The sequence below is a fragment of the Polypterus senegalus genome, chromosome 9 (assembly GCF_016835505.1).
Source record: "Polypterus senegalus isolate Bchr_013 chromosome 9, ASM1683550v1, whole genome shotgun sequence".
Taxonomy (NCBI): Eukaryota; Metazoa; Chordata; class Cladistia; order Polypteriformes; family Polypteridae; genus Polypterus; species Polypterus senegalus.
In genome coordinates, this window is record NC_053162.1 from 45,204,408 (window position 1) to 45,224,664 (window position 20,257).

The 20,257-nt window shown below is 42.9% G+C and overlaps 1 long non-coding RNA gene across 1 annotated transcript in view; it reads right to left on the reverse strand.

Moving 5' to 3' along the window:
- Nucleotides 1–1,103: 1,103 nt before the first annotated feature.
- Nucleotides 1,104–20,257, reverse strand: part of LOC120534943 — a 35,009-nt gene continuing 15,855 nt past the window's right edge. Inside the window, exon 3 of the long non-coding RNA XR_005634815.1 lies at nt 1,104–1,394. This is a non-coding gene — a long non-coding RNA (uncharacterized LOC120534943). The remainder of the gene's footprint in view (nt 1,395–20,257) is intronic.

The window sequence follows — 20,257 nt, forward strand, 5'->3', positions numbered from 1 at the left end:
AGCCTCAGGAGTCTACAGGTCAGTTCAGAGTATGCTTCCTCATTATAGGCTCGAGTTGCTGCACTTAGTAGAACCTCAAAGCACTTTTTCTCCACACTTTTGATATCTTTTCCATATTTTGGCTCATTGATTTCTCTCAGGCACTTTTGTAGAATTTCTAAAAAATTTAAGAGGAAGACTTCCTCTGCAGGAAGATTCTCTGTCTTTGTTATGTGCTTAGTGATCTTTACAACATTACATTGATATGTGCTTTCCAGCATTCTTTTATGTACTTTCAGCAAAGCCTGTGTGAAATGAAACATTTCAGTTATATTTTCTCCAGCATTATTTATTGTCTCTACCAGATACTGGGCTTGGTTGGTGATGCCCTCTTGCAAACTGCAGTCCTCTATTTTAAGAGACTTGAGCACAAGTTCTGTGAGTAGCACCTGTGTATGGACAAGAGCAAGTCTTCCTGGGGGATTTGAAGGCCAGTCTTGGAAAAGCAATGTTTCCAGAGATTTGGAAAGACTCTCCACTTGGTTTGTGGTGAGTGCAGTTAGTGTCATGTTAGAAAGTGGTATTCCACTCTTGGCACATAATACATCTATGAGGTTTTCATTATCAGTTTCATGATTTTCAAGGTCAATTTTGATGGTGTCAAACTCATCAAACTGGGTGACTACAATGTTTTTTGTGGTTTTCTGCTCCATCTTCTCACGGGTTATGTCTTCTTCCTCTTCTGATTTGGCCTTAGCATTCTTAAACGTCTGATCCAGCCTCTCTTGAAGCTCCCGTTTTTCCCTTTCTTCAGCTTCTCTCTTTTGTCTTGCTTCTTCTTCCCTTTTTTTCCTGTCTGCTTCTTCTCTTTTTTTTCTTTCTTCTTCAGCAAGTCTTCTTCTTTCTTCTTCCTCTCTTTTTCTCCTTTCCTCTTCTGCTTTTCTTTGTCTTTCTGATGCCTCTTTTCTCTGTCTCTCCTCTTCTTGCTGTCTTCTCCTTTGTTCTTCCTCTGCTTTTCTTCGTCTTTCCTCTTCCTCTCTTCTTTGTCTTTCTGCTTCTTCTCTTCTCCTCCTCTCTTCTTCCTCCCTTTTCCTTCTTTCTTCTTCCTCACGTTCCTTTTTTTTCCTTTCTTCTCTTTCAAGTCGTTCTCTTATTGGCTGATAGAAGCAGTCAGGACACTTGTATTGATTGTCTGCCCCAACTTCTCTGTAATATTGGCCACCATTGTAAATGTAGACATAATATCCCTCAATCCAGTCCTTTCTAAAGTTATCAAATGATGTGCAAGGAGGAAGCCAAGTACCACAGACACAACAGTTACATCCATGGCATTCTGATGGTTGATTCCCCATGGTTTGTTATTGAACTTGAATAACAGATCTCAGTCAATGAATTATCTTCAAATGAAAATTTCACTAAAAAAAGAAGAAAAGTGGAATTGTGTTAAAATTGTGTTAAAATGTCTTGATATATTGGAACATGTACTTGATCTAAAATCAAGTAAGAATCTACAATTTATGATTCATAATTATTTTGAAGCATAAAAACATTACATAATTTGTTTTGTGATATATGTAATGGATTCAGAAAGTTCTCAAGTTAAAAGTTCCCTTTGCTTTCTGCACACTTTATATTGTTGTTGGTTTAACGATAGATGCATAAATTTGCAATGTTTGCCCATCAATCTACACACAATAACCCATAATAACAAACTGAAAATGTGTTTTTTGAAAGTTCAGTGAATTTATTAAAAACAAAAAACTGACATGTCCCATTTATTTAAGCACTCCATATTGTGGTCAGGTGTATCCTGGTTGCTTTACTTCTACTTGAGGTGTGTGTAGAACCTGATTGAAGTCTACCTTTGGTAAATAGAATTGATTGCACATCGTTTAAAAAGGTACACATCTGTCTGAGGTCTCACAATTCATGCTGCATTTCTGGACAAAAACCAAGCCATGAAGTCCCAGCAACTCACAGTAGGTCTCCACAGTCAAGTTGTGGTGAGGCAAAGATCAGGATAAGGATAAAACTATTTCTATAGCTTTGACGGCAGTTTTCTCAATTATTGTGAAATGGAAGAACTTAATAGAGTTCGCTGTTTGGCCATACTGCGTAGCCAGGCAAGAAGGACCCTGGTCAGGAATGTCTGAAAGAACCCAATGATTACTGTGACAGACCTTCAGTAATCTCTGCTGTGAAGGGAGAACCTTTCAGAATGACAATCGTCTTAGCATCACTACATCAATCAGGTGTTTATGGCAGAGTGACTATTCCTGCTTGGTGTTTACCATATGGCATTTAAATTACTACAAAAGCATGAAGAAACTATCTCCTGGTCTGATTAGACAAAAATGTAAATTCAGCACTATGTCTGGTGAAGTCCAGGTACTGCTCATCACTTGTCTAATACTATCCCCATGGTGAACTATGGAGGTGGCAGCATCTTGCTATGGGGGTGCTTCTCAGTGGCATGAACAGGTCAATCAGTCAGAATTTGGGGAGAGGTGAACACAGCCAAATACAGAGAGGTCCTTACAGTAAACCTATTTCTTGGATGGAGGTGATGATTCACCTTTCAGCATGAGAATGTCCTAAAGTATACAGCCATAATAATGCTAGAGTGGCTTTTGGTCAAGTCTCTGACTGTCCTTGAGTGTATCAGATACAGCCCAGATTTAAACCCCAGAGAATATCTGTGCAGGGACCTGAAGATGTGCTCTTCTGCAAAGTACTGAATTGAGGGTTTGAATACTTATATGAAGAAGAGAATTCAGTTTCTGATTTTTAAAAAAATGTGCAAACCTTTCTGAAAAATGTTTTCGCTTTGCTATTATATGTTATTAAATATAGATTGAAGGCCAAAAATGGCAAATTCATCCATTTAAATCTAAATCTAGAGCACAATTAATTGAACAGAAAGTAAAGCGGTCCGAATGTTTTTTGAATATACTGTATGTAGTGTGGGAAGCACAGTGGCGCAGTGGGTAGCGCTGCTGCCTCGCATTTAGGAGACTCGGGTTCGCTTCCCAGGTCCTTCCTGCATGGAGTTTGTTCTCCCCATGTCTGCATGGGTTTCCTCTGGGTACTTTGGCTTTATACAGGTTAGGTGCAGTGGCAATTCTAAATTGTCCCTAATGTTGTCTTGGTGTGTGTGTGCGCGCCCTGTGGTGGGCTGGCACCCTGCCTAGGGTTTGTGTCCTGCCTTGCGCCCTTTTTTGGCTGGGACCGGAGGAGGGCTTGTGCCTCCTCCAGACCGCGAGGGGGAGTCCGTCCTGGTTATGTTGGGGGCCTCAGGTACAGGGCTTGGAAGCTCAGCCCTGTAGGGACCCGTGGCCACCGCCAGGCGGCGCCCCGGTGCCGGAATATCCCGTGTGGTACCCGGCCGGGGCTGGAGCCCAGCCGTGACGCCAGGAGGACCGGAGGAGGGCTTGTGCCTCCTCCAGACCGCAAGGGGGCGATCGCCCTGGTTGTATTGGGGGCCACGGGTAGAGGGCTTGGAAGCCCAACTCTGTAGGGGCCCGTGGCCACTGAGGAACCCCGAGAGCCCAGCACTTCTGCCACACCAGGAAGTGCTGGGGGGGAAGAAGACAGGAGACACTCGGACAGCTTCTGGGTACACAGCCGGCACTTCCGCCACACAGGGGAGTGTCCAAAGGGGAGTGCCGGGAAGCAGCTGGAGCCCATCCGGGTTCCTACTTAAGGGGCCGCCTCCCTCCAGTCATCGGCAGAAGTCGGGTGGAAGAGGACGGAGCTGGAGGGAGGATTAGAGGCGGCCAGGAGAAAGGCAGAGAAACTGTGTGGCCTGGACATTGGGGGAATCAGTGCTGGAGGCACTGGGGTTTGTAGTGCACGTTAAAATTGTAAATAAGTCTTGTAGATAAACGGTGTGTGGTGGAACCATGTTGTCCGTCTGCCTGTGTCCGGGTCTCAGTCCACAGTGGCGTAGCCGGCAGGATGGTCCGTCTGGTACAAGACGGGGACCTGCTTTAAAATCTAACGGGAGCGGTGCGTGCACAACCCCGCGGGAGCGGTTCACCCCACGGACTGCCGCCGGTCCGCATTATGGCCAAGCTCCCCAGGTGAGGAGGAAGGATAATGGGCGTGGCTGGAGTTCAGTGGGCTCCCGTGAGCATGTTGCGGCAGAAGGCGCCCGGGACGGCATGTCGCCTGGCGAGGCCATGCCGGGGACGTTTCCCTGGACAGACCGGACCCGGGAGGTAAGTTCCCTGCTTGCGGGCAAAAGGCCCTGTGGGGCCGCGTGTGTTTTGTCTTCGACAGGCAGGGGCTGCCCGGATCCTTGTCGGAGGCAGGCGCCTGTCGAACCGCAGCACCTCGTTAACGCAGCAGCAGCTGGGAGAGCTGCTGAGAGGGAGACGCTGCAACCTGAAGAGCCAGCATGCCGCCGCACTGGGGAGGAAACAGCCAAGATGGCCACGGGCCGGATGTCCCACCCGCTGGCAGGCACGGGATTGGCCGGTGTGTCTTGTGTGCCCGCCAATGACGGTACAGAGGCGGGACCAAGGAATGCCAGTCTCGTGCCAAGAAGAGACCTGATTGGGCCAGAGGGAGTGGCCCACAGGAGGCAGGCGACGAGTGGATCTGATCGACAGGTAAGCCCACCGGCGTCTGTCTCTCTGTTTTCGCCAGCCGCTCAGCGTGAGCCGGAGGGATCCCTTCGGCCCGCCGAGTCGCCTCTTGTACAGATGCCAAGTGCTCTCGCTGTCCAGCTGGAGAAGCTGCAGGGGAAGGTGGTCGCGTCGGAGGAGACGCCTTATGAGACGCCGTATGAGACGGAGGATTGGCGCGACGCTGGAGCCTGTGGCCAACAGAGTACTGCGGGAAAGGTAGGTGATGCCGTCCCCGTAAAGCATGAGGGGGGATTCGCCGAACACGGCCATGACTGTTTAAAGGAAGACCGGCTTCGAGTAGGCAATTCCCCAACAGCGGACGCGGCGGTGCAGATGGCCGACAGGGCGAGGAGAGCGAGTACGCAGGGCCTGGCAGGAAAGGGGCTGATGAGTGCCCTGGGTCCTAGCACCCTGCGCTCCAAGCCCGCGGCAGTCTCCCGTCGCTCTGCAGGGACGCAGACGGGGCTGGATTTGAGCTGTTGCCATGCTCAGACCCAGACCGTCAAGGCGTCCAATAGAAGAGGGAGGAACCGAGGGCTGAATGCCGGTTCCTCCGATAGGAAGGTGCATCTCGCTGGGAGCTAGCGTCCGGAGAAGGGCCGTCCTCTGCAGAGGCAGAGGGAAACCCCTGGGCGGCTGAGTGAGCCGCCTGCGAGAGCGGTTCCGCGAGTGACAAGAGGACGGGCATGGAACCAGTGGCGGAGGAGCCAACCAGGCAAGTCGGGGGCTGCCGGAGGGGGGCGAGAGAACTGCCGGTACAGAGACCCACAGGACGCTCGGGGTGAGTGTCCAGGCAGTGCTTCTGGCCCTCCCTTTTCTCTTTTTACAGGTCCGAAGCCCCGACGAGCCCTGGAGCCGACGTCGTTTGGGATCTGCCTTCCTGGAACGGGCCGCTCCGCGGGAGGGCTCCCCACCGGGAGGCCAATGGTGCCCCGGCTGGCGGGTACCGTGGAGGTTGAGAGCGGCACAGAACAGAAGGGCACGTTGGCACGAGGGGCTGCCGAAAAAGGGTGTCCCAGGGGGCCGTGTTGGACCCTGGGAACATAGTAGGACCCTCTCTGGGGACGTGCTGCCCTTTCGGGGAGTGTCGCTTGGACCCACGTGTCTTCGCTAGTGGTGGGGCACTGTGGTCCCTGGCTATAGGGTATAGGATATAGCAGGTTCGATAATGGATGGATGGTTGTATGTAGTGTAGGAGCCATTTGCTAGTTATTTAACTTACATTAAATGTCTGCTGTGGTCCCGGCCGGGACGCCCAGGAGGACCGAGGAGGGCTTGTGCCTCCTCCAGACCGCGAGGGGGCATCCGTCCTGGTTATGTTGGGGGCCTCGGGTACAGGGCTTGGAAGCTCAGCCCTGTAGGGACCCGTGGCCACCGCCAGGCGGCTCCCCGGTGCCGGAATATCCCGTGTGGTACCTGAACGGGGCTGGAGCCCAGCCGGGACGCCCAGGAGGACCGGAGGAGGGCTTGTGCCTCCTCCAGACCGCAAGGGGGCGATCGCCCTGGTTGTATTGGGGGCCACGGTTAGAGGGCTTGGAAGCCCAACCCTGTAGGGGCCCGTGGCCACTGAGGAACCCCGAGAGCCCAGCACTTCCGCCACACCAGGAAGTGCTGGGGGGGAAGAAGACAGGAGACACTCGGACGGCTTCCAGGTGCACAGCCGGCACTTCCGCCACACAGGGGTGTGTCCAAAGGGGAGTGCCGGGAAGCAGCTGGAGCCCATCCGGGTTCCTACGTAAGGGGCCGCCTCCCTCCAGTCATCGGCAGAAGTCGGGTGGAAGAGGACGGAGCTGGAGGGAGGACTAGAGGCGGCCAGGAGAAAGGCAGAGAAACTGTGTGGCCTGGACATTGGGGGAATCAGTACTGGAGGCACTGGGGTTTGTAGAGCACGTTAAAATTGTAAATAAGTCTTGTAAATAAATGGTGTATGGTGGAACCATGTTGTCCGTCTGCCTGTGTCCGGGTCCCAGTCCACACTGCCTATCAATTAGTGCATAGTGTATGGGAGGTTCTTATAACCCCTACAAGCTGAATTGAAATGGAATATTCTAACTATTTATGTCCCTCTGATTACAGGTTAGTCTCAGTGACCTGCCTTGCCATGTTTAAGACATGGAGGGCACACGGTTTTAAACCGTGCCATAACATGCTCAGTTGTATTTGCAGAGCTGTATGTTTAGAATGTACTGAATGTGAAGTAGAGAACAGAGAAATAATTCATCCTTAAGTATAGAAACAATTGAAGTTTAACAAGAAGAAACATTTTTCTTTTTTGCATTCTATTTTATGTGTCTAATAATGTTTCTCTATACTTGTGTGCACTGTTTGTTTGGAAATTTCGCTGAACCTTTTAAAACAAACATTTTTGAACTGAGAGATTTCTTTTGGTATATGTTTGGCTCATGCTTGATCCTGCCTTACTCTGAACTACATATAATGCTGTCAAAAATGTAAATTGAAATAAAATTTTAGTGTGCATTGTAATGATTATTAGTCACTCAGTCATATTCTAACCGACTTAGTTTTGAACAGGGTCGTGGGGGTCTACTGGAGTCTATCTCAGCTAGCATATAATGTAGTGCAAGGCAGGAACAAACACTGGACAGGTGCCAGTCTATCACAGGGTGAACACACACACAGACATCAACGCCAACCACACACTGCAGCCAATTTTGGATTTCCAATTCACCTAGCCTGCATGTATTTGGACTGTGGGAGGAAACTGGAGCACCCAGGGGAATCCCATGCAGACATGGGGAGAACGTGCAAACTTCACACAGGAAGGAGCCATTGTGCCCCCCAATTATTATTGCCTACTGTCAAATTAAAACATAATCTTTAGTAGTCGAAAAAGACTTTCTCAAATGTTCTCAATCTGGAGTCTCAAGTGTAAGGCAGGAGCCATTCTTGGATGTATTTCTAGTCCTTTGCACATTTTTTCACAATTTTACAAAGTCATAAATAAACACAGTTACTTGAAATAAAACCTTTGGTCTAAAATGACGAATACCAACACAATATTTGCAGTAATATCTAGTGGGATAACATTGTGTAATGGTTTTCTATACTACATTCCTTTCATGTTCATGAAATGCTCAAATAAAAGAACCCTAACCCACCTAAACTGATTATCCACTATGAGATATTGCAGGTTAAAATAACAGAATATAACAACATAGGCCATCTTGTGAGGCAGTGTTATTTCTCTAGAATTATAAATAACAATGCTAGTAATCCCAGTATTATTCTCTACTATTGATTGTGCTAAACGCAGCTCACTCAATGGAATGCCTTCAAAAATCTTCCACTGAAATTTGTGAGGCTTTTGTTGTATTTTTTTAATCAAAAAATTAATGATATTAGAAATAACATATTACATCTCCCCAGTAATGATCCTCTTAAACCCCAGTACTCCATTTTAAACAAATTAAATTCTTTCACCAGAATAGATTTATCTGATTTATATAAAACTAGCAAAATACCTGCACTTCGCAGCGGAGAAGTAGTGTGTTAAAGAAGTAATGAAAAAGAAAAGGAAACATTTTGAAAATAACATAACATGATTGTCAATGTAATTGTTTTGTCACTGTTATGCGTGTTTCTGCCATATATATATATATTTATATATATAAATATATATATATATATATATATACACACACACACACACATATAAACATATATATATATACATATCCATACATATATACATATAAACATATACACATATACAGTGGTGTGAAAAACTATTTGCCCCCTTCCAGATTTCTTATTCTTTTGCATGTTTGTCACACAAAATGTTTCTGATCATCAAACACATTTAACCATTAGTCAAATATAACACAAGTAAACACAAAATGCAGTTTTTAAATGATGGTTTTTATTATTTAGGGAGAAAAAAAATCCAAACCTACATGGCCCTGTGTGAAAAAGTAATTACCCCTTGTTAAAAAATAACCTAACTGTGGTGTATCACACCTGAGTTCAATTTCCTTTAATGTTTTGTCTCATAGTGCCATCTTAGATTAAATTCTGTAATTACAGCCACATTAGCTCCACAAATGAGACACACGTGTTTACCGGCAATGTCAGTAAACATATACTCAGCCTTCCATCGGTTTTTAAGGGCTCTATTTTCAGAATCAACTTTTCTTTTCGGCATCGTGTGAGCTAGCTTCGCAATAACTTGCAGCATCATAAGCTAGACTTGATTAACGCGGTAAGTGTTCGGCAAGGCAGCTGAAGTGCTGCATTATGGGATCTGTAGTTTATTGTGTTACCAGCGCTTCATATCCCTGGGCCATTAATAACAATAATATACAACTCTCATTTATATCCTGCGTCCTCTCATTAAACTTGTATCCCACATTACCCGTGGGCATGCACGCCAGCGGCAGCCTGTCTATGAACTTAATTTAAATTTTATGTTTACACCGTGCTTTGTTTCTGAAGTAGCAGCACTCATGAATATGATTGTATATATGTCATTCGCTCGCTTCCTATTGTTTCGCTGCCTTCTCAATTATATAATGCATGTTTTCTTCAGCGCGTTTTGGAGCTCTTCCTGGTTTTCTACGTACTGCGTTAAAAGTCAGTTCACGTGATTACGTGGGAGGCGTGATGATGTCACATGAAACTCCGCCCCCTCGGCTTTCGCGCTCAACTCCATTACAGTAAATGGTGAAAAATCGCTTCCAGTTATGACCATTACGCGTAGAATTTCGAAATGAAACCTGCCCAACTTTTGTAAGGAAGCTGTAAGGAATGAGCCTGCCAAATTTCAGCCTTCTACCTACACGGGAAGTTGGAGAATTAGTGATGAGTCAGTGAGTGAGTGAGTCAGTCAGTCAGTCAGTGAGGGCTTTGCCTTTTATTAGTATAGATAATTTCTCAACTGAGAACATCCACCTGCATCCTTGACCCAATACCAACGAGTTTTTCCAAAGAAGTATCGGGCGTGTTAATTGATAGTATTCTTGACATAGTAAACTCATTAGATACAGGGGTCTTCCCAGACTGTTTTAAGATTAAAACCCTGCTGAAGAAAAATAATCTTGACTCATCTACTTTTGAAAATTTTAGATCTATTTCTAACCTGCCTTTCTTAAATAAAATCCTAGTGAAGGCAGTCATTATGCCGTTAAATGACCACCTTCTTGTTAAGTTTCAGAACAAGTCACAGTACAGAAACTGCACTCATTAAAGTAGTAAATGATTTGCGGGTAAATGCAGGCAGAGGCCATTTTATCAGTTATCATCCTCATCTTACTAAGAGAAATTCATCAGGCTAATATGGTGGAGCACTTTAAAAAACTGCTAAAAACTCATTATTTTAACATGACTTTCTCATAGCTTCATTTTAGTTTACTCCTGATACTCTGTATATGCATTTAATTATCAATATCATTCCCAGTGACTCCATAATCCGCAATGGTTTTCTGTGGTGGCGATGTGAGCCACCACCACCTAATCAAAATGCCGTGATGTCCCTTCATTCTTGGATTAAAGGCCAGAAGTCCACTTGACCATCATCATCAAGTTCTTCCATGTGAACCCTGAAAACAATGAGGACTGATTGAGGTCATTTATGTTAGGCAGAATGTCTAGAGGGGGCTGGGCGGTATCGTGGCCTGGAACCCCTGCAGATTTTTTTTTTTTCTGTCCTCCCTGGCTATCAGACCTTACTTTTACTCTATGTTAATTAGTGTTCCCTAATACTATTTTCTAATTTACTTTGTCTTTTTTCTCTGTCTTCATTATGTAAAGCACTTTGAGCTACATCATTTGTATGAAAATGTACAATTTAAATAAATGTTGTTGTTGTCATTTATGACTTAATGGGAAATAACAACAATCCTTTTCTGCTTTTTTAATATACTTATATATACTTTATATACACTACTTCAGATTGGAATGTTTTTTTTTTTTGCAATTTAGCTCTCCCAATAGAGGAGAGAAAGGGGGTTGAGTGTTCAGTATGGTAGATTTATTTATTTATTTATTTTTGTAACACAGTGTCTGTAATACTGTACCAGTTATACAATTGTGACATTGCTTGTGTTTTACTGTCTCTGCATAAACTAATTATAATTAAAGTATATTACTATTATAACCATAGCATTCTCAAACCCAAGTTGCAGGGGGCTAGAGCCTTATACAGTATGTCAAGTATTATTGTTATAATCAATATAATGATTATCTATAATTTCTTCCCTTTTAAAAATATCAGTGCTTTGACTTTTTTTGCAAGATTTCATCTTAAAAGTTCATTAAGACTCAGGAAAGAATTCTTTGATTGTGTTTAACAGCCTCTGCCTACTCGTAGATTAATTCAAATTAAAGAACATTACTATTATAACCATAACATTCTCAAACCCGCTTAATCCAATTCAGAGCTGCAGGGGGCCAGAGCCATACATGTCACCTATCATGGACATAATCAGGATAATGAGTGTTTATCTGTAATTTCTTCATTTTTAAAAACATTACTGCTTTGACTATTTTGCAAGGTTTCATTTTATAGATTCTTTTAGACTCAAGAAAGATGAGAAAAAATAAGAGTCTTCTAAAACTTATAAAAATGTGGTAATTCCCCAGAGGATCTGCCTTTCAGCCTTTATAATACATTCAGTAAAGGAAAAAACAATTATCAATGTACTAGTTTCTCCTTCACCTAAACAAACCAAGGTTTTTCATCTTTGCTGTCTTTTTTATTATCTTTTTATCAGGAGATTTGAAGCCATTATATTTCTGACTGCAACCTTGGCAAAAATCTTTAAGAAGTTTAAATAGTGCTATTACAGTACAGCATTAAGCATTTTTTTGCTGAGTAAAACATCAGAATATTCAGGATCACAATTTTACCTGTAGTTTTAGACCTTTGAACTGTTTGTTATTTCAATAGTACTTGCTAAATTTCCCAGATGGGTACAATCTTTCAATATATAATTATCACATGTGTGCATCAAAGGACCTTCTTGCAGGATCAGTCGAGGTATGTAGTAACCCACCAAGATGAGAGGGGGTGCTGCCGCTAACATTGCCATCTCCTTCTTTGCCCAGAAGCCACCCGGTGAAGGCATTTAACCCCATTTCTGGTGTAGCTGCCATAAAACCTCAGCCGTCATGGAAGCAGGTCTCATTACTGGCTAGAGCAACCTGTCACATGGAACTCCACTAGAAACTACTGCAACCTGCTACTCTTGTTTTCTGAATTCCCTGAAATGGGACTCCCACCAAAGAGTGTTATTTCTTTTGTTTTGCTTTTTCAATGTCTACGGACTTTAAAAGGTATGATTCATTTGGTGTCTCAAAATTGTCTCACTTTTTCAAGACCTGTAATTTCTGCACTTGACCACAATATACCTATTTACACTTTGCATGAGAAAAGTGTAAGGAAATTATTTTGTGGATCCAGTTACTTTTGGGAATACATTCACTTTGTTAATGTGTCTTAGCTGTATTACAGAAAAAGGGGAACTTCACAGCATGTGAGTTTGCCATTAGATATTTGCAGCAACCTGAAAAAAAGATAAAAGTTGTTTGGTTTATCCACATTGATTTTGATTAACTATTTCAAGAAAATGCCATCTTTATTTTGGTGGACTCACATTCCAAGTCGCTAAAGATGTCTCTTTTGCACTCAATGTCTTCTAACACAGCTATAACCACCTTGCGCCTTATCTTTGCCACACGTGAATTATTACATGTTATCGTCTCAGACAACCCATTGGTATTTCACAAATCACTTATCATATATTCATGGCTATTTATGGAGGCTGTTACAAAACTAAATAAATAAAGGTTCTTTCTGGAACCTTCACGTGGATGAGTCTAATGGGAAACAAAACTTGTTCCCCTGTGGCATTGCCTTTTCTAAGCAAGAAAAAAGGTTCAGGGATGCAGTCCTTCCAGGGCCTACTAGGCCACGGAACCCTCTGGAATTTTGTACAGACACTACAGTTTGGGATTTCAAGGCCAAAAATCAAAATTGGTGCACACTGAGGAAATGACTGTAGCAAAGTCTAAACAATTCTGCAGCCTCTTTCCTGGATTAATTGAGTCAATTGTGGTATTTTGGATAAGTGCAAATGCAGAAGTAATGCCAACTAGTCAAGTATGGATCTTTTCTGTAGTCAAAACCATGTAGGATTAATTTTATCTTTATCTGTTACAGTGGTGGCACAGTTTGTTTTATTTATTTATGTATTTATTTGTTTGTTTGTTTTTGGAAAATTGACAGAGTCACTATTAAAGATTCTAATTTACTGTTAAAATTTATTTTGTGACTTGCTGTAAACTTGTAACAGATGTCACATGCATTTGTGGTGTTATGGGTCCACAGCTCACTGAGCAAAGGCCGTTTTTAAATAAATGGTCACCACACTCGCGGCGGCTTCGTGAGGGACGTAGTGGCCATAGCAAGCCGCGGGGCGATCTGCGGTGTGGGCGTTTCTCACCTAGTGCACTGGTGAGGGACTGCCCACATCCGTGATTGTTTCCGTGGCTAATGTGCTGCAGCCACTATGGCCCCTTGCAATATAAAAGAAGCGCAAGTTGATTGGGACAGAAAAAGATCAGAGAACAGAAAGAACGCAAGAAAAAAAGGAAAAGAGGACGGAGGTTATAGGGAGCGAGGAAGCAAGTCAGTGCGAGCGAAACAGAGACAAGGAGCGAGCGCTCGTGGACAGCTGTGAGAAGTCTGGGTGTTAGGCCTACACCCAGGAGTTGGAGTTGGTAGTCGCTCCCGCTGAGCGATCAGGTAGCGTGAGTGACCAGGGGAAGGCGACTGGCCGCGGAAGGCCGGAAAGGCATCAGAAGTCTGAAGGCTTGGTTGTGGATTACCCAACGTGAGCGTCCTGGCCGTTGGATATGGACCAAGTCTCGGGACTGGGATGAGTACCATCCCGAAGCCAGGAATCGGGAGGTCTCCAGTCTCGTGTGGATTGTGATATGAAAAAGGGCAGCTGCAGGGAGCGTCTCGCCTGTTGCATGGGCCCATATGGGAGAAGCAGGTGAGACGCCAGCATAGAAGACCACCAAGCTTGTTGTTGATTTTTAAAGACTGCTTCCTGTAGAACGTTTTAACCTCTGGTTTTTAAAGGATTGTTCTTTTGTAGTATTTTTAACCTCCACGTTTTTCTTTTATGGATTATTTATTTATTGAAAAACTTTGGATCACTGCAATATTTATTTGGACACTGTTTTTGATTGTCTTTTTAATAAAAGCACTTCTACAGTTTTTGAACCATCCCTTTGCTCGATTGTTATTGCCTCCACTGTCTAGCTCATCGGTGACATTACCGACGGTGTTGGGTTGAAGGGCTTCCGAACAGCGATGGGAGTGTGGAGCCAAACCCACATCGTCACAGCATTTAAATCGGGAGCCTCTACAGCAGGCATGTCAAACTCAATACCATTGGTGGGCCGCTTTGACTGTCATATGTGCGTCAGCAGGCCGCACTGTAACAAATACTATTATACAAAGTTGCTGTAGCTTTCTTTCCAATACTGAAAACTTTAAAAAATGTAACACTTAAAGTTTAAAGAAAAACAATTTATTTCCATACACTCTCTGTACAACAGTGTACAATTAGAGTCTTAGCCTAATAGCTAGGTCCTTATATTATTATATTATATTCATTACTTATATAGGAGTCTTACAGTGTGAGATTTATTTATTTTGTCCCGACACTTGGCATCTCTAACTAGTAACCAGTTCGTCAATATCAGGCTTGAAATCTTGTGCAGCTGCAACGTTTATGAGGGATAAAAGGTGCTCGACAGTAAGTCTTGAGCAATGTGGGGTTTTGGTAGCTTTCATTAACGAAAACAATTTCGTACAAAGGTAAGTGTTTCCGAACATAGACAGTACTCTCGATGCCAACTTACGGATCTGCACATACGAGGGTGACAGGTAAGCATACAATCCTGGCACACCAACTTCGTTGTATTTTGCCTTCAAAAAAGAATCTGACTGCAGTTCAATCAATTCCATTTGGATATTCTCAGGCACATTCTCAACACTGTAAGAGAACAGCGCAAAGTCCTGTTCATGTGAACTGAAACCACGAAAACGGTCACTCAATTCATTGCTTAGTAATTCAAGTTGGAAAAATAATCCTCCAAAAATCTAATTTTACTTTACTAAGGTTACTTCAAAGTTTATATTGGTAAAATAAGCCGATATGCAAAAAGCCACCTGACCTACACTAATTTTACAAACTCAAAATCACAAAAATCTGTTAATAAACAACTCACCAGCTTCTCGCGTTCACTTCAGATCTTCAGCTGTAGTCTGCACTAACTGTTCGTTACAATACTAGCACAAAATTACATAAAACTAGAGCAAAAAATGTAAAAATATGCGGGCTATTACTACTCGTGATGGTCAGTTCTGCCCAGTGGCTAGTCTCAGCAGCCCAGCCAGTAGTGTAGCCTAGCAGGAGTGGCTCTAGGCTTGTGGCGGCCCTGGACAGAGAAAGAATCGGTGGCCCCTTCACCTGCCAATGTCAATATGGTATCTTATGCACGGCGGATGGCCACGTCCATTGCGGGCACTGCATAGCCTCCTCATGCTCATGACATGCTTCTTCACGTGCGTGTCCGTAACTTGAAAACCAAGTGGTGGCCCATGATATTCGAATTATGGAAGAACATTATAATACTACATATACTGTAGCTTACTGCTCCAACTCTAGCGACATTAGTAACAAGAAACACAATGTTTTTTGGCCTCATTGCCGTCAGCTATGTCGTTATTTTCTGTTTCTGTTTTATATTCAATATATATTGGCGTGGCGACCCTGTGCAGGTGCACAGTTTGCACATGCCTAAGGCCGATTCAGTTGTGACGTTGCAGCTCATTAACTTTGGTCAAGGCTCATGGCTATACTAGCAGATGATGTTTCTGGTACCGTAATGCCATGGGAAAATGCGCTTTTATCAGAAGGCAGAAGTAAGAAAAGTCGATAAGTAACGCCGAAGATTCAGAACGATTCAATCACAAAAGACAGTAATCATTTGTACAAATTCAGTGCTAACTAGGATCTGTCATGCGGGCCGCACAGATTTATGTTGCGCCGCGTGTTTGACATGCCTGCTCTACATGGCCCTTGTAAGATAAGCACACCAACACCAGTATTAGAGGAAGCACTATTGCTAATGCCCTCTTTATGACACCCACAGACCAGTGGATGAGTCCCTTGACAGTCCCTGTTGTCACTTCTGGCTTTGACCTGGTGGTCCCACCTCTTCAGCCTGCAGGCTGTTTAAAGAATGAAGCTGCCAGAAGTTGGTGTTCTTTGGTGAATTTGGACATTGACCGATTGGAGCTCCACAGTAGACAGCCATTCTTACAGCCTGAGAGAGAGACAATCAGATGGCTGACATTCATAATATTTTTTTGATTTTAAATTATTTAAAATTTATTTATACTTATTAAACGGTGAACTCATTTGGTCTCCAACACTTCGGTGTGTCCTCATTATTCTTACACTGAATATTTCTGGTCACAGAATTAAAATAACACATTGACCCTAAATTTAAAGCTGCTATGATGTCCCTATCTGACCCATCTACAAATCCAATATCTTCGTATGGAATTTGCAAAGTGTATCTGAAGTTGCACTACTAAGTTAAATAATGGGTGTGAAAATGGGCTTCTCCAAATAAGAATAAGAGTGGCGGAGTTCTTCTCTCTGAGAAAGACATCTTAGCAGTATGCAGTAGAAAATATCTATGCAGTGTTTGAGTGACTTTGTTGAAGTGAGAGTGACAAGATGAAGTTAAATTAAACTGAACAGACCACCCATTCTTTTCAAAAAGGAATTTACAATATATTTTGTCTGGGGGTGCAATACTGTTCCTTAGCTTTTTATGTAAAAAATGGTTCGTTGGATATTGGCTACATTTGCCAACTTCTGTTCCTTCCTGATTAGATTCTTCCACTGTATCTGATGGAGTTTGGGCTACATTATTGATAAATAGTCATCAAAATGCCAATTTACTTGATACTTTTTGTTCTACCTGTACAGTACACATCCCACCTTTGCATTACTTTTAATAAATTTTGGCTTTCTCTTTCAGACAAAATAAAATAAATAAATGATCATGAGATAAATATGCAAATAAACCTATTGTGAAATGTGACAATAAATAAATAAATAAATATATGGAAACAGAAGGATGAGATCATAAATAAGTAAATGTGACATGTATTTTTTTTGTTTGCTTATTTTATTATGTATTTATTGATTTCTTAAAGGTCGGTGCAGTGGAAGTGCTGCTGCCTCGAAGCAAGGAGACCACGGGCCTCTACAGGGTTGAGCTTCAAATCTCTGTACCTGTGGTCCCCAAAGCAACCAGGGCGGTCGCCCCCTCGTGGTCTGGAGGAGGCATAAGCCCTCCTCCGGTCCTCTTGGGTGTCCCAGCTGGGTACCACCACCAGCCGCGTGCCAAAATATCAGAAAAGGAGTGGAAGGTAGCAATGCACAAAGCATAAAATTTCCAACTTAAAATTATATATCGAGCATATCTGTCTCGCTTGAAATTATCCAAAGTGTTTCCAGGACAACATCATACCTGTGAACGCTGCACTCAAGCTCTAGCCTCACTGGGTCACATGTTTTGGGCCTGCACCAAATTAACATCATTCTGGACAAAATTTTTAAGTGCCTTTCAGACAGCCTTGGTGTCACAATCCCTCCTAACCCATTAGCAGCTGTGTTTGGTGTTCTTCCAGATGGGGTTAAAGTGGAGAAGAACAAACAAACTGTGATTGCCTTAACTACACTACTGGCATGCAGACTTATTTTGCTAAACTGGAAGAATCCTAACTCTCCTCTTTTAAGTCAGTAGTTAACTGATGTTTTATATTATTTGAAATTGAAAAAAATGAAATTCTCAATTAGAGGATTTGTGCAGAACTTTTTCAAAACCTGGCAGGATCTAATCAATAATATTTTAGAATAAGCTCTTAAAGCACTGAGGAAGCAAATTCTCTCCCCATTTCTTTTTCTTCTCCATTTATCTATGTCCGCCTAATAAACTCAATTTATTCATTTTTACTATTATTAAATTTTAGTCCGTTGGCCATGCTCTCTTTCACAGGGGTGGAGGTTGATTTGTTTTCAATCCTATTTTTTTGTAAAAATTGAACTATCTGTATGTAGTGATTATAATGAAATCAATAAAATAAAATAAAAAAAACACTTTTTATGGCCTGTGCCAGATGTTTTTCAGCGTTCTGTTGCAGTAAAAAAGGTTAACCCCAGTGTACACATGTGTTGTAAATTTGAAGAAAAGAATGTAATACTTTCTCATGGATCATTATATCTTTCAAAGTCTGGAACAATTAATTTATTAGAAAAGATGTAAAATGTAGAAGAATTTACTGTACATAGTAGTGTTGGTTAGAATAACTACCACACACATCCGGGGAACTTTATTCAAATTTTAGCCCAGTTTATTTCCTAACCTCCTTCTCCCAGTTATGTACAATATGAAATTGCATTTTCTCCCTGTGTCCATGTGCCTTGTGATGGAAGTTCTGCTGTAATAGACAAGAGCTCCTTGTGAGCCCAGCAACAGACTAAAAGGGTTTAGATAATGATTCGGTAAATGGATGGATGGATAAAACTATGTTACTGAACTGTGAAACAAAATAAGTGTGTAACATTTTAACATTTGTCCACTGAGGGTCTAGTTGTTTCATGCAGACAGACAGACGGACAGCCAGAAAGACAGATAGACAGACAAAAATGGCTGTGGCAAGAGGTGTGCCTTGCACTATATGTAAATGCACCTAAAAAACAATGTGGACAGCTTCATCAGCAGCTCTAAATTAGAATTACTAAAACAGTGCATCATCAGCCTTCATATAAATGCTGAGAATAAACAGACATACATGTTTAATGCAAGTACGTATGGTCTGAAGATTTAAAATATTTGTATAGTACGCTGATTTTAGAATAATTTATTGCAGAGGCATTGTCTAATTTAAAAGAACACAAGGCAGGAGAGTAGATCTCCTTCTGCTATAAAATGTCGGGGCCGATAAGGGACACTGCAGGGAGGCACAGAGACATTTGTTTTTCATACAGCCTGGAAGTACTTCCATGTCACAAGGACGGAAGAAATAAAGTTTTTCCGGACTGACGAAGAAAAGGAGCTTTCACCTGACCCGGAAGTGATGGGTAATCACATGACCTGAGGGATCAGAAGCACTTCCGGGTCCTGGACTATAAAAGACTGTGAGAGATCCCAGACAGGCGAGCTGAGTTGGGAGGAAGGGAACAATGCGTCTGGGAAAGGAGGATTAAGGATTATTGTATTATTATTATTATTGTGATTTATGAGTATAGTAGAGTGGAGGGTGCTTTGTGCACTGTATTGTCTATATAAATTTAATATTTGGACTTTTACCTGGTGTCTGGCATCTGATCTGAGGGTTCAAGGGGACGACAGCGCCCCCTATCTGCCACATCTCTTTCATTCCTTCCAGATGAGTGTGGTCCATCTCCTCTCCCGACTCCGACACCTGGATGAATTGGTGAGCTTTATTTTTAAGCCACAACCCAGAAGTACTTCTGGACTCAACTGCTTGTTCCTGGCTAGGCAGAAACCTTAACTTCCCAACAGCTCTCCTTGGCGGCCCCATGGAACCCAACAGAGCAGGCCCACAACTCCCATATTGCAATGCAGATGTCCATACTGGGGTTCACCATAAGGAATACTACCACCTAGTGTATGCAGAAACAACCTGTTTGTGACAGGTAGACTTTCATTGTCCCATATATGTAGTTTCCCAAATGCGAAAGAGTACATTACTTATCCCGGAGGGAATGAATCCATTTTGTCTTTTGGCAGCACAGCTGGGCATGTGATTCCCATCCATTGCTGCTGGGATGCCAATGCTGTTGCTCTTCCCTTCTGTACAATTCACTATGTTGGCTTCCCAGATAGGTAAGTGTGGTAATGTGTAAGTGCTGAAGAGCTTAGTACAAAAAATCTCCAATCCTCTTTTGCATCACTCACAAAAGAGCAGTGGCGTAACTTGAGTTTTTGTCGCCTGGGGCAGTGACAAAATAAAACATAATACATATCAAAAATGAAAACAACTAAAATTTTAACTACACTATAAATTATTAATATTATACTTACCTTGCTTCTATCTTGGCAAAATCATTGATGGCATTATTGAAATAGATTTTGTTTCTCAGTTGCTGCTCTATGGAAAGTATGGCAAGGTTTCCATCCACCCATCCATTTTCCAACCCACTATATCCTAACACAGGGTCACGGTGGTCTGCTGGAGCCAATCCCAGCCAACAGAGGTCGCAAGGAAGGAACCAATCCCGGGCAGGGTGCCAACATACCGCAGGACAATCACACACCAAGCATACACACTAGGGACAATTAAGATTTGCCAGACAGAAGTACCTTTATGCTGGAGACTTTAGAACAACTCTCTTGTACAAATGCCAAGTTTCTCCCGAGGAACATACAAGGTAATTGCCAGGATGAGATTATATTGACCAATTCTCTTCTCATTAGCAAAAAAATGAATTTCTTCCTAAAGCTATCTGTCTCATTGTTTGGGGGATAAAATGAAGGTTGTTTGGTTATTTCAAGTTTTCTTAGCAGTC